The sequence below is a fragment of the Lepus europaeus genome, chromosome 22 (genome assembly GCF_033115175.1).
Source record: "Lepus europaeus isolate LE1 chromosome 22, mLepTim1.pri, whole genome shotgun sequence".
NCBI lineage: Eukaryota > Metazoa > Chordata > Mammalia > Lagomorpha > Leporidae > Lepus > Lepus europaeus.
In genome coordinates, this window is record NC_084848.1 from 10,508,198 (window position 1) to 10,520,350 (window position 12,153).

General features: G+C 57.0%; 1 protein-coding gene across 1 annotated transcript in view; it reads left to right on the forward strand.

Moving 5' to 3' along the window:
* Positions 1-12,153, forward strand: part of FBLN5 (fibulin 5) — an 80,297-nt gene that overhangs the window by 42,168 nt on the left and 25,976 nt on the right. The window lies entirely within an intron of this gene.

Here is a 12,153-nt window from a genome sequence, read left to right on the forward strand (position 1 = left end):
TTTGCACCGAAAGAAAAAAAAAAGCACTTCCTAATTTTATCTTTCCGTGAACTTCTTGAAGCACCCTTGTGTAGCAATGTTGGCCCGTGGTAACTGTGTGTGGCATAGATGAATCCCAAACAGATGTGTGGTTGGCACCAGGACACAGGCCCGGCGCCTGCTGGGGCGGGAGCGAGGGCTGCAGTGGTCCAGCAGGTCAGCCAGGGGCTGGCCCCACACACAGCCCCGTCACCTCCCTCTGCCTCCTCTGCTCTGCCCATGACCATGGGGCTGGGGGAAAGGCGGCCCCATTCCACCAGCTGGGTCAGCACGCAATCCTGAAACACGTTTAATCTGATCAAATATTTGTTTTAAGCCCGAGTGAGGTAGTCCAGGGGGTGGTGAGAAGCAGGGTGTGGCCGGTCCCTCGCTGGGCTGCTTTCTGGAATGTCAGGATGTGTGGCCACCCTGCCGCCAGGAGGCAGCGTCTCCCTAGCCTCTTCATGGTCCCTCGCCCCTGGGATCCCCGCCTGCTCTTCTCCCCGCTCAGGAGTCACAGCTGACAGTGACCCTCTGACACGCTGGGGTCCTGCTGGAGGTCAGAGCAGAGAGCCTTGGGCCTGCTGGGGTGGGGGCTGGAGAGGAGCCCGGCATAGTGGACAGTGTCAGGCTGATGGAACTGTCTACCACACTGGCTGGCCCGCCTCTGGTCACTTGTGATGTTGAAAGAGCCGCCTGTGCCTTTTCCACCCTTGTCATGGGAGGCTGTGGGTTCAGGCAGGATGCACAGGAGGGGACCATTCCCCTCTGGCATCGTTCGGTACCACGACCTGCCCTCCCCTTCGGGGTGTGAGATGTGCAGTGACTGCCCGCGCCCCTGCTGGCTGTAGGAGGGGGGTGATGGTGGTTCCGATTCAGAGGGAGGAGGCTACTACAGTGCAGGAGGTCAGACAACCCCGGTGAGTTAGTGATGGAATCAGACGAGGTCGTGGGGACCACTGACCCCCGCTGTGGGAAGAGTGCACCTGTGAGATCTCCCCATGCCCGGGCAGTGACCCAGCAGCCGCACTGCTTCTCACGATGGGCTTACCCATCTCTGGTGCTGGATTTGCACACCTGGGACTTCATGCAGCCAATACAAGGCTGGGGATTTTGTCCCAGCCTGAAAATAGATTGGATTTCCCGGTTGTGCCCTCGGGAGGTCTTGCTCATGCCGAGTTTCGCAGTGGGAAGAGGGGTATGTTCTCTCTTCTCCGACGACCCTGCCTCCTGTGGTTGTTGAGAGTAAACTTCTTTCTCGTCTGGTATGTTGAGCCCTCCGGGGAAGAAATAGGAAATGTAATTACTCCGCCAGGCCAAGTCCACCGCGAGGAATGTCTGCGTCCCCCAGCCTGCAGGTCAGCTGTGCACGTGCTAAAGACGTGGGTGGAGTTCCTCCGTTTCCAGTGGAATTTACTTCAGGCTCTGTAGTGTGCGAGGCACTGCACGGGATGCAAATGTGAATAGAGCCCATGTCGCGGAGCTGGAGATGTGCGGGAACTGCACACGGCTGGTGTGTGGTCCAGTGCACACGGCCAGTGGGTGGGTCAGTGCACATGGCCGGCATGTGGTTCAGTGCACACGGCCAGTGTGTTGTTCATTGTACATGGCCAGCGTGTTGTTCACTGCACACTGCCAGTGTGTGGTTCAGTGCACATGACCCGAGTGTGGTTCAGTGAGCATTGCCCGTGTGTCCGTAGAGAGAAGGTACGACACGCCATGCTGCTGACGTGCAGAGTGCCGCCGGCTTTCTGAGGAGGGCACGTAGAGCCACCAGCTGTTCTGGTCTCTTGGAAGGTTCTGGAAGGCTGCGTGTAGTGTACTCTCGGCAGGCGAGACTGGAGGCTGGCAGCTGAGTCACAGCTTTCACAGCCTTTTAGGGGGCAGGGCCCTGGAGCCCTTGGGTGAGACGTGAAGAGGAGGGTGTGGCGGGTCGTCGGGAGACTTGCCTGGCCTCGGCGGTGCTGGGGGGGCAGGGAGTGCGAGCCAGGTTTACGGAGGACCGAGGCTCCTAGCCCAGGGTTCCTGGAAAATGGAGGTGCCCTGGGCGTGGGGAGCTGAGTGGGGCTCGGGGGGAGGGGTGGAGGGCCCAGCTGTGACCGGGCAGATGGCAGAGATGGAGGCCAGGACGTGGGTGAGGCTCAGAAGGAATGAGGAGGCGGAGCCCGCGAGGAGATGGGGGGTCGTGGGATTCAAGCTGCCATGTGGACGAGGACTCGCCCGGAAGGGGGTGCTTCGTGCTGGCTGGAAGAGCTTGTCCTTGCTCCTGATCACAACCCTTTGTCCCTCTTGTCATCACTTTGGGGGAAGTGTTTCTAAGAACTTGAAGCGTCGGGGAATTGAGTAAGCTTGTAGGAAATGAAACACCACCCCTGCGCTGCAGGGAGGGGGAGCCTTGGGGAGGCGCCTGTGCCCTGGCTCCAGACGCTGCTTCTTCGGTGACCCCCGGCCCCTGCAGGGTGGAGCCGAGAATCGGCCGTGCCTGCGCACCAGGAAAGCGCTCTGTTTTGGCTGGGCTGTGCTGCCTTTAATCACAGTGTGTTGCGACCAGCAGGTTTTGTCTTAGAGAGGGAAGAGGCCAGCTTGCATCACTGCTCCACTCTTAACACTTAGCCGCCCTCCCGGTCTGGTTTGAACAGCTCTGCAGCTCTGAGCAGGTCGCATGGGTTCACAGTCAAATACGCTCCGCTGCAGTGCGGTGCCGGAGCCGGCGGTGCGGCGTCATCTGCTGCTTGTTAGAAATGCAGGGTCTCCCGCCTCGCTTTGACGAGTCTGCTGGTGGGTGAAGGTTGAGACGTGTTGGTCTGGCTCAGTGGGTTTCAAGACAGGGTTTAGCCCTGGGTTCATGTAGGCAGCTTTAAAATGCTACGTGTAAAATAGCACAGCTTTCCCAGGCTCCACTCCAGCCATTCAGGTTTAGGCAGGCAATTCTCTTGGATAGTTAGGTTTGAGGGAAAAAACCTGTGTGTCTAGATTTGAAAGTCTCGGGGCCGGCCGCGTGGTGCGGTGGGTCAAGCCGCCACTTGTGACGCCAGCGTCCTGTATCAGCCGGGATGAGTCCTGGCTGCTCTGTTTCCTGTCCAGTCCCCTGCTCATGTGTCTGGGAAGACAGCAGATGATGGCCCAAGCACTTGGGCTCCTGCCACCTCTGGGGGAAACCAGGACGGAGTTCCAGGGTCCTGCTTTGGCCTTGTCCAAACCCAGCTGTTGAGGCCATTTGGGGAGTGAGCCAGCAGACAGAAGAACTCTTTTTCTGTCTCTTCTCTCTCTCTCTGTTGCTCTGCCTTTCAAATAAATCTTAAAAAATAAAATCTGCTCTGTGGATGAACACAGGGCAGAAAGCTTAGTGGGTGGGGAGAGAGTTTGAGCTCCACGTTCATTTGCTTTTCAGTCACGGTGACAGCCCAGACCTTGTGTCCTTAAAGAAGATGCCTGGATTGACAGCAGTCCCGTGTCCTTAGTCCCGGGGCACCTTGAAGCTCAGTGCTCAAAAAGAGGCGTGTCTGGGGGCTGGCACCATGACTCACTTGGTTAATCCTCCACCTGTGGCACCAGCACCCCACGTGGGCGCCGGATTCTGTCCCGGTTGCTCCTCTTCCAGTCCAGCTCTCTGCTGTGGCCCGGGAATGCAGTGGAGGATGGCCCAAGTGCTTGGAAGCCTGTACCTGCTTGGGAGACCAGGAGGAAGCACCTGTCTCCTGGCTTTGGATCAGCGCGGTGCACCAGCCGCAGCGGCCATCTGGGGAGTGAACCAACGGAAGGAAGACCTTTCTCTCTCTCACTGTCTATAACTCTGTCAAAAAAAAAAAAAAAAAAAAGAGGTGTGTCTGGCCACTCGCCTGCTGGGCAAAGCTGAATGGACTTGGCCAACTCACTGCCCACTTTGATGTTCACCCAGCACTCTGTGCGTGAGAGCAATCACCCAAGGGGCCAGCGCTGTGGTGCAGTGGGTTAAGCTACCGCTTGCGACACCAGCAACTCCTCCAAGCGCCTTCTAATCTGGTTTCCTGCTTGTGTGCCTGAGAAAGTGGCAGAAGATGGCCCAAGGTACTTGTGGCAGACCCAGACGGAACTCCTGGCTGCTTGTTTCCACCTGGCTCGGCCCCAGCCATTGTAGCCCTTTGAGGGAGTGAACCAGCAGATGGAAGCCCTCTCTCTCTCTATCTCCCTCTTTGTAACTCTGCCTTTCAAATCAATCAATAAATCTTTAAAAAAAAAAAAAAAAAGAAAAGGATGTTATAAGACCCAAACACATCTTTCCCCATCCATTGCACCATTTGTTTGAATAGAAGATGGAAGTGAGATGGGGGCCTTCCAGAACTCTCTCTCAAGCTCTCACATTACGAATAGAAACAGAGAATCTGTGGCAAGGTTGGACCTGAATTCCAGCTGATTTCCTCCAAGAGGGATGGATTTTTTTGTTTGTTTGTTTGGAAGATGAGCCCCGTATTTGTTGTCTAATTAGAGGCGCAACATGAGCAAGCCCGGCCTTCCACGCTTACTGTCAGGCATTGGGAAAAGTACTGCCATGGAACAAGCCCATCACACACATGGAGTGCAGATGTCCCAGGAATCCAACCAGCGAGTTCTCCAATGCTGAGGTCTTTCATTAAGCAGGTGTTTGGGAAGAAGGTCCCGTGGAGCTTCCAGCCTGGGCTGGACTTGTCTGGCTGAAAAATGGCACAGACCCAGCCTAGCAGCCGGCCCGAAACGGGCTCCACGTGGAGGCTTAGGAATGTGCCATTGTTATTTTCTCCTTTCTTATCAAGCCCCATTAGCTTGAGTGAGGAAGGAACAAAACCAGGCTGGGAAAACATGTTATTTCACTGGGTAAAAATTTACTACCAAGGAAATGATTTTTGTGGTGTCCAAAAAAGGAAGAGTGGCGGTCTTGGGAAGGTGTAGTCTTCCAAGGGCTTTGGACGGCTTTCCCCAGTGTCACCCAGCGAGAATGTTCCCCTTTGGCTGATGGCCGTGCCCACCACAAGAACAGACACGGTCAGCCGGCGGTGGGGCTGCAGGCTCCCGAGTCCAGCCCTTGCCTGTTCATGGTCACAGAGCAAAGGAGGTGCAGGAAGAGGGTGGAACCAGACGGTGTGCAGGTGCCCACCTGGGGCCGTAGAATTCCGGATGACACTCGCAGGTGCCTGTGGCTCTGCAGTCATAGATGGGCGCCTGGATGCCCAGTGGAAACATCCCCCACGAGGAAATGGACCCCACCTTTTCCCACCTCTCAGCTCAACCTCCTACCTTGTGGCTGGAGCTGGAGTCCCTGGCCTTGGCTGTCCTTAAACCCCAGAACTAACGCCCTGTAGCCCACCGCGTCCCAGCGCTGTCCTGTTGGAGACTTTGGTGAATTCCAGACTAGCGCTTCCCGGAGGCAGAAGCCAAGATTCCCGTCGTCCCCAGCTGTTCTAGGGCAGGGAGCAGCTGTCACTGGGGAAGGGGACTAAGCTTCCTGGGCACCCACTGTGTGCCAGGCAGTGCTGACGGGACCCCGTGGGAATTAATTTTCCAACGCTCCTGGCCACCCACAGGCAGGCCGCGTCACCGGCTCTGTCATGAACTTGCTCAGTGTTGTTCAGCACGAGGGCAGGAACCTGGGCCCGCGCCCACTCTGCCCCCATGTTCCTGTTCTGTTGTCCCGTAGCTCTTCTTGGGGACTTTCAGTCCTTCGGGCTTTTGTGCTCATGAGGTTTGGTGCTGACAGCAGTCTCCAAGTGAACACAGGGGAACCCTTGGCACTCTCTTTTGCTTTGTTCATTTTTTGATTTTGTTTTAAAGATTTTATTTATTTGAGAGGCAGTGTTATAGATAGAGACACAGAGAGAGTCTTCCATCCGCTGGTTCACTCCCCAGATGGCTGCAATGGCCAGGGCTGGGCCAGGCAGAAGCTAGGAGGCAGGAGCTTCTTCCAGGTCTCCCACGTGGGTACAGGGGCCCAAGCACTTGGGCCATCCTCTCCTGCTTTCCCAGGCCACAGCAGAGAGCTGGATTGGAAGTGCCGCAGCCGGGACTTGAACTGGCGCCCATATGGGATGCCAGCCTCATAGGCAGTGGCTTTACCTGCTACGCCACGGCACTGGCCCCTCACTTGCGGGGTGGGGGAGACATGGGAGGGGCACGGGCCACCTGCAGGGTCCTCAGGAGGTCCTGCAAGAGCTCCAGCCGGCAAAAGGCAGGGACTGCCGGTCTCCACGGGTCTCTACCGTGGACTCGTGCTCCTCGGACCCAAACGTGCAGTAGCTTTGTGAGCTCTGGCCGCCTCCTGCGCGGCCTCCGGGTCAGCCTAGTGGAAGATCCTCTCCATCTGGTCCACCCCGGGGCTGTTGAACAGTCATGGTTTGGTGTCACCACCCATTCCTCCCCCTGGTGCCGCCGTGCAGCCTTGCCTGGACTCACAGGATGGTCTCAGCGCCCCTGCCCACGTGTAGCTCCTTGTCCGTGAGGACGACATCCTAGAGGAGCGCCTCTCAGGTGTGGTCCTCTGCCCTGAGGCCCCGGGGCCCCCTCTGCCTGTGGCCTGCTGGGAAGGCGTCAGTGACTCTGCTGAGCCCGACGCTGTTGGAGATGCAGCGGCCAACTCTGGGGTGGTCTGAAGGGAGGAGGGGCAGCGCAGGTAAAGTTGACCATGGGGTCAGAGAAGTCCTTCCCAGGCAGGCACAACGCTGGGCTTCTCCAGGTTCTGGAAAGTTCTGTGAATGCTGTCCTCCAGTTGCTAGGGCGCTGGTGGCCCAGACAGCAGCCAGGCGTTGCCCCACAGAGAGAAACAAGCTTGCGTGGCGAGGCGGAACCCTCCCAGGGCTCTGGTGGCTGACCCTGGGGCTGCGTCGGCACTCTCAGGGAAGGCTGCTCTGGGAGCTCTGTGGTGGGAGGGACCGCGCTGGGCATCAGCTGTGCCCATGGCCTGCAGGTGTGGGAGGGCGCGTGCGCACGCACACACACACACACACGCTGTCACGGAGCATCAAGGGTGAATGAGTGAAAGAACTGGGTGCAGCCCGCCGCTGTTTCTCGTAGGAGGCACTTCCTGTTACACAGGCTCGGTTTGCACACGTGGGTGACCTGCCCAGGTTCCCGTGATGAGAAGGAGGCGCCTCCTTGGAGCAGCTCGATGCCCTTCCTCCTGTGCTTTGTGTCAGATGCACTGAAGGCCAGCGAGTAGCTGTGGGCCCGTGGGGAAGCGGAGGGTGAGCGTTTCCAGGTGTGGCCCCCTCAGGTGTGCGGCTGTGGTTGTTTTCACACCCACGGGGGCCTGGCAGCCACTTGGCTGGGCACACCCAGCCTGGGGTTTGAAGGCATTTATGAGTTCCTTCATTGGATGACGACTGCATGGTTGCCATGGATATGGTGCTGTGGCAGATGTGAGACTTCCCTGCACAAGAAATTCCAGGCACTTAATGAGCTCTCAAACTATTATGTCACATTGACGATCCACTGAATGACGTAAAGTTAAAGTTTAATTTTTTGGCCGGCGCTGTGGCATAGCGGGTAAAGCCACCGCCTGCAGTGCAGCATCTCATGTGGGCGCCGGTTAAGTCCCAGCTGCTCCACTTCTGATCCAGCTTTCTGCTGTGGCCTGGGAAAGCAGTGGAGGATGGCCCAAGAGCTTGGGCCCCTGCAGCCATGTGGGAGACCCACAGGAAGCTCCTGTCTCCTGGCTTCGGATCGGCGGAGCTCCGGCCATGGCAGCCAACTGGGAGTGAATCAGCACACGGAAGACCTCTCTCTGACTCTCCTTCTCTCTCTGTGAAACTCTAACTTTCAAATAAATAAATAAATCTTTTAAAAAATTAATTTTTTTGACAGGCAGAGTTAGACAGTGAGAGAGAGAGAGACAGAGAGAAAGGTCTTCCTTCCGTTGGTTCACTCCCCAAGTGGCCATCCGAAGCCAGGAGCCAGGTGCTTCCTCCTGGTCTCCCATACGGGTGCAGGGCCCAAGGACCTGGGCCATTCTCTACTGCCTTCCTGGGCCACAGCAGAGAGCTGGCCTGGAAGAGGAGCAATCGGGACAGAATCTAGCACCTAACCGGGACTAGAACCCAGGGTGCCGGCGCCGCAGGCAGAGGATTAGCCTAGTGAGCTGCAGCGCCAACCCTAAAAAATTAATTTTTAAAATAGATTATCAGTAGAAAAGGGTATGACTGAGTTCCTTCTTCAGTTCAAAGTGGTGGAGTTATTTTTAAAGACTTATTTATTTGAAAGACACAGAGAAAGGAAGACAGAGAGAGAGAGAGAGAGAGAGAGAGAGCGCGATATCTTTCATCTGCTAATTCATTCTTCAAAGGGCTGCAATGGCCAGGGCTGGGCCAGGCAGAAGCCAGGAGCCAGGAGCTTCTTTGGGGTCTCCCACATGGGTGCAGGGGCCCAAGCACTTGGGCCATCTTCTGGTGCTTCCCTGGGCCATTGCAGAGAGCTGCGTTGGAAGTGGAGCAGCCGGCTCTCGAACTGGCACCCATATGGGATGCTAGCGTCATAGGCTGTGGCTTTACCTGCTGTGCCATAGCGCTGGCTCCTGGTGGAGTTTTTACAAAAATGAGCTTCAGAGGTTTTGTTTCTAGGCTCAGGTACTTTGTACACGCTTGTCTGCGTGTGTGTGTGTGTGTGTGTGTATAAAAGATACAAGGTACGTTTAGGGGTGGGCATTTGGCCCAGTGGTTAAAATGTTCCTTAAGGGGCCCTGGTCCCCCTGTGGTGGTTGCTGACTGACACTGCCTCCAGCTCTAGACTCCAATTCCTGCTAATGCAGACCTGAGGAGGCGGCAGTGACAGCTCCTGTGACAGGGTCCCTGCCACCCACATGGGAGAACTGAATTGTGTTCCCAGCTCCTGGCTCTGGCCTGGCTCAGGCCTGGCTGCTTCGGGCATTTGGGAGTGAACTTGCTGATGGGAGCTCCCTCCCTCCACTAGCTGTCCCTCTCTCTGTCTCTGTAATAAATACATTTTAGAATATTTTCAAGAGGAGTGGTCATGGTGGCACAGGGGCTTAAGCTACTGCTTGGATGCCCATGTCTCACATCAGGGATTTGCCTGGGTTTGAGTCCTACATCTGCTTCTGATCCATTTTCTTGCTAATGCCCACCCTGGAAGGCGACAGATGGCGGCTCAAGTACTTAGGTCCCTGCGGCCCACGTGGGATGCTCTGATGATGCTCCTGGCTCCTGGCTTCAGCCTGACCAGCCCTGGCTGTTGAGGGCGTTTGGGGAGTGAACCAGTGAATGGAAGATTTCTCTGTCTCTCTTTCTGTCTTTCTCTCTGTTGCTCTGCCTTTCAAATAAATAAAAATCAATAAAAAAGCATTTTTTAAAATTGAAGAGGAGTTTATTTTGGGGGCTGGTGTTGTGGCACAGAGGGTTGGGCTGCCACTTGCCTGCCAGCATCCCATATCAGAGTTCTTGGTTCGAGTCCTAGCCGTTCTGCTTCTAATCCAGCTCCCTGCTAATGCACCTGGGAAGGCAGCAGCCGATGGCCCGAGTGCTCAGGCCCTGACACCCACTGGGGAGGCCAGGATGGAGTTCCTGGCTCCTAGCTTTGGCTTGGCCCAAACATGGCTGTTGCAGTCATTTAGGGGGAGTAAACCAATGTATGTTATGAAAAAAGAAAGAAACACAAGAGTTTCAAATTTTTTACACAAAATCAGCTTATCTTTTAATTGTATTTTACTTGAACTTGACTCACGCATCCAGCTTGGTCCCTTGTGTGTATTTGGTTTCTCCGTGCAGGGCTCGCTGTCTGCTGGGCGTGCCGTGTGATCCATGAATTACACAAACACAGCCTTGGGGAATTGCTGCCACGGGCCCTCTCACGGCTGCCCCCTGGGGGACCCCCTCACCCTACATCCTCCTCAAGGCAAGATAAAGAACAGAAATTCCCAAGGCATTGCTGTTCCCAGGGCACAATGGCCATCCGTCACTGCCCGCCGGGAACGTAAACATGTGTTGGCCGATAGTGGCGTTATTTATCGCCGCGGGCTTCGATGTGGATTTGAGCGGGAGCGGCTGCTGGCCAGGCATTCTTCACCCACTCCCGGGGGAGGCTTGGCTCCGTGGGCAGAGCTGGGGTGAGGCAGGCCAAGGGCAGCGGCAGGAGTCCTGGCCATGAAGACCAGGGCCGGCTCTCTCCCTGAGGGCGTGCAAAGTTGACACATCGGGGTGGCCTGAGCGGGCGCGACCTGGGAGCCAGTTCTCGTGTAGAGCGGTGCTGGCTGGCTGCACGTGATGTCACTTTGGGACGGAGTAGGGAAGGGACGGATCAGTGCCCTCAGTGTTGAGTCCTCGCAGGTGGGTGGTGGACTGTGGTGACATCACGTCCCTGGACAGGTGTCTCACGTCACCAGAGGTGCTGGCTTCCTGAGGGCACAGCTTGCAAAGCCTCAGGGAGGTCACGTGCTGGGGCCCTAGACACCCCTCATGCCCACTTCCCACCTGCAAAGTCATCTGAGAGGCTGCTAACAGCATGCACAGTGTCAAGAGGCAGGCGACTGGCAGGTGCGGTAGGAGAAAGCGCGAGCCCCCTGTTCTCCCCTCTGCCGGACCTGCCAGCCCTTCCCGAGCCCGCCTGGTCCCGGGCACCAGGACCACTATCGTTCCAGGACAGAGTGGACTCAGAAGCAGCTGGGCTCAGCTCTTGGCTTGAGGCTTATGAGCTCTGGGAGCTCAGTTTTCCATCTGGGAAGTGGGGATCCTGAGTCCAACTCGCAGGGCGGCTGTGAGAGCGGATGCGGTGAGAAGTGAGGTGTCAGGTGCACCAGACGGCGAGCCGCTGCTTTTCGTATGGTTACCACAGCAAAGCGGGCCCTGCGCTGGAGGTGGGGAGAAGGTGTGGCGTAGTGAACCCTGCTGCCGTGGTGAGGCGGGGAACAGGACGGCGTCGGCTCAGGTGCAGGCAGGGGAGGGCAGGACCAGCTAAGAGGAAAGGCGCTGGCAGACCCAGCGTGGGCAGAGTGAACTAATGCACGTGTGTTTCATGACAAATTTCCCCCTTTAGTTCTCGGTCAGAGGCAGCGGGAGGCCCTGGGTCAGGATCCGGGGTGCTCTGCCCCAGGTGCAGTGTGGAGAGAAGGGAAAGAGACCACTTCACTGTAGCACAGCTGTGAGCACTGAGTGTGCACGGTGCCTGCGCCTTGGGAAACGTGAGGATACGAGCACGGATGCAGCTTGGTCCCCATGTCTGAAGTTGTCTGAGAGGTGCCGGGACCGGCCTGCACACACACCTTCACTCCAGAGCAGCTCCAGGAGCACGCGAGGACTCAAGGGCTCCGTGAAGCTTTGGGAGGGCGCAGGGACCAGGCAAACAGGTTTTCCTGGATGAATACAATTCAGCAACTGGACTGCCAGCTTTGACTGGCAGGGAGCATCCTTTTTACTGTTAAATTCTCCATGGGGGAGCCCGGCGCTGTGCTGTAATAGGTTAAGCCACTGCCTGCAGTGCCAGCGTCCCAGATGAGCACTGGCTTGAGTCCCAGCTGCTCCACTTCCCATCCAGCTCCCTGCAAATGCCCCTGGGAAGGCAGCAAATGGTGGCACAGGTACTTGAACCTCTGCCTCTCACACGGCAGACCTGAATGAAGTTCCTGGCTCCTGGTTTTGGCCTGGCCCAGCCTCAGCCATTGCGACCATTTGGGGAGTGAACCAGCGGATAGAAGACCCCCCCCTCTCTCTTTGTCTCTCTCTAACTCTTTCAAATAATTTTTTTTAAAAGAGGTAATGGTTCATGTCAAAGTCATGTACTTTCAGAGAGTGATGGCATGGAGTGGCCGGGGGGGCCGGAGGGTGGGTGTTCCCTGCTTGGCCATTTCCCTTCCGGACTCTGGTGAGCTGAGCAGCTCTGTCACTTCATGGGAGGTCAGTGTCCCCAAAGCTACTGTTCAAGGAGTGCGTCTCTGTCCTTGGGAATAGCCCAGTGATGTAGCAGCTGCCTCCCAGCCAGCGCAAGCAAGCGACGGGGCGCCTGCGGGCTCCGGGGCTCCAGCACACACGGGTGACCCGGGGCTCCAGAACACACGGGTGACCCGGGGCTCCAGAACACATGGGTGACCCGGGGCTCCAGAACACACGGGTGACCCGGGGCTCCAGAACACATGGGTGACCCGGGGCTCCAGCACACACGGGTGGTGACCCGGGGCTGCAGAACACA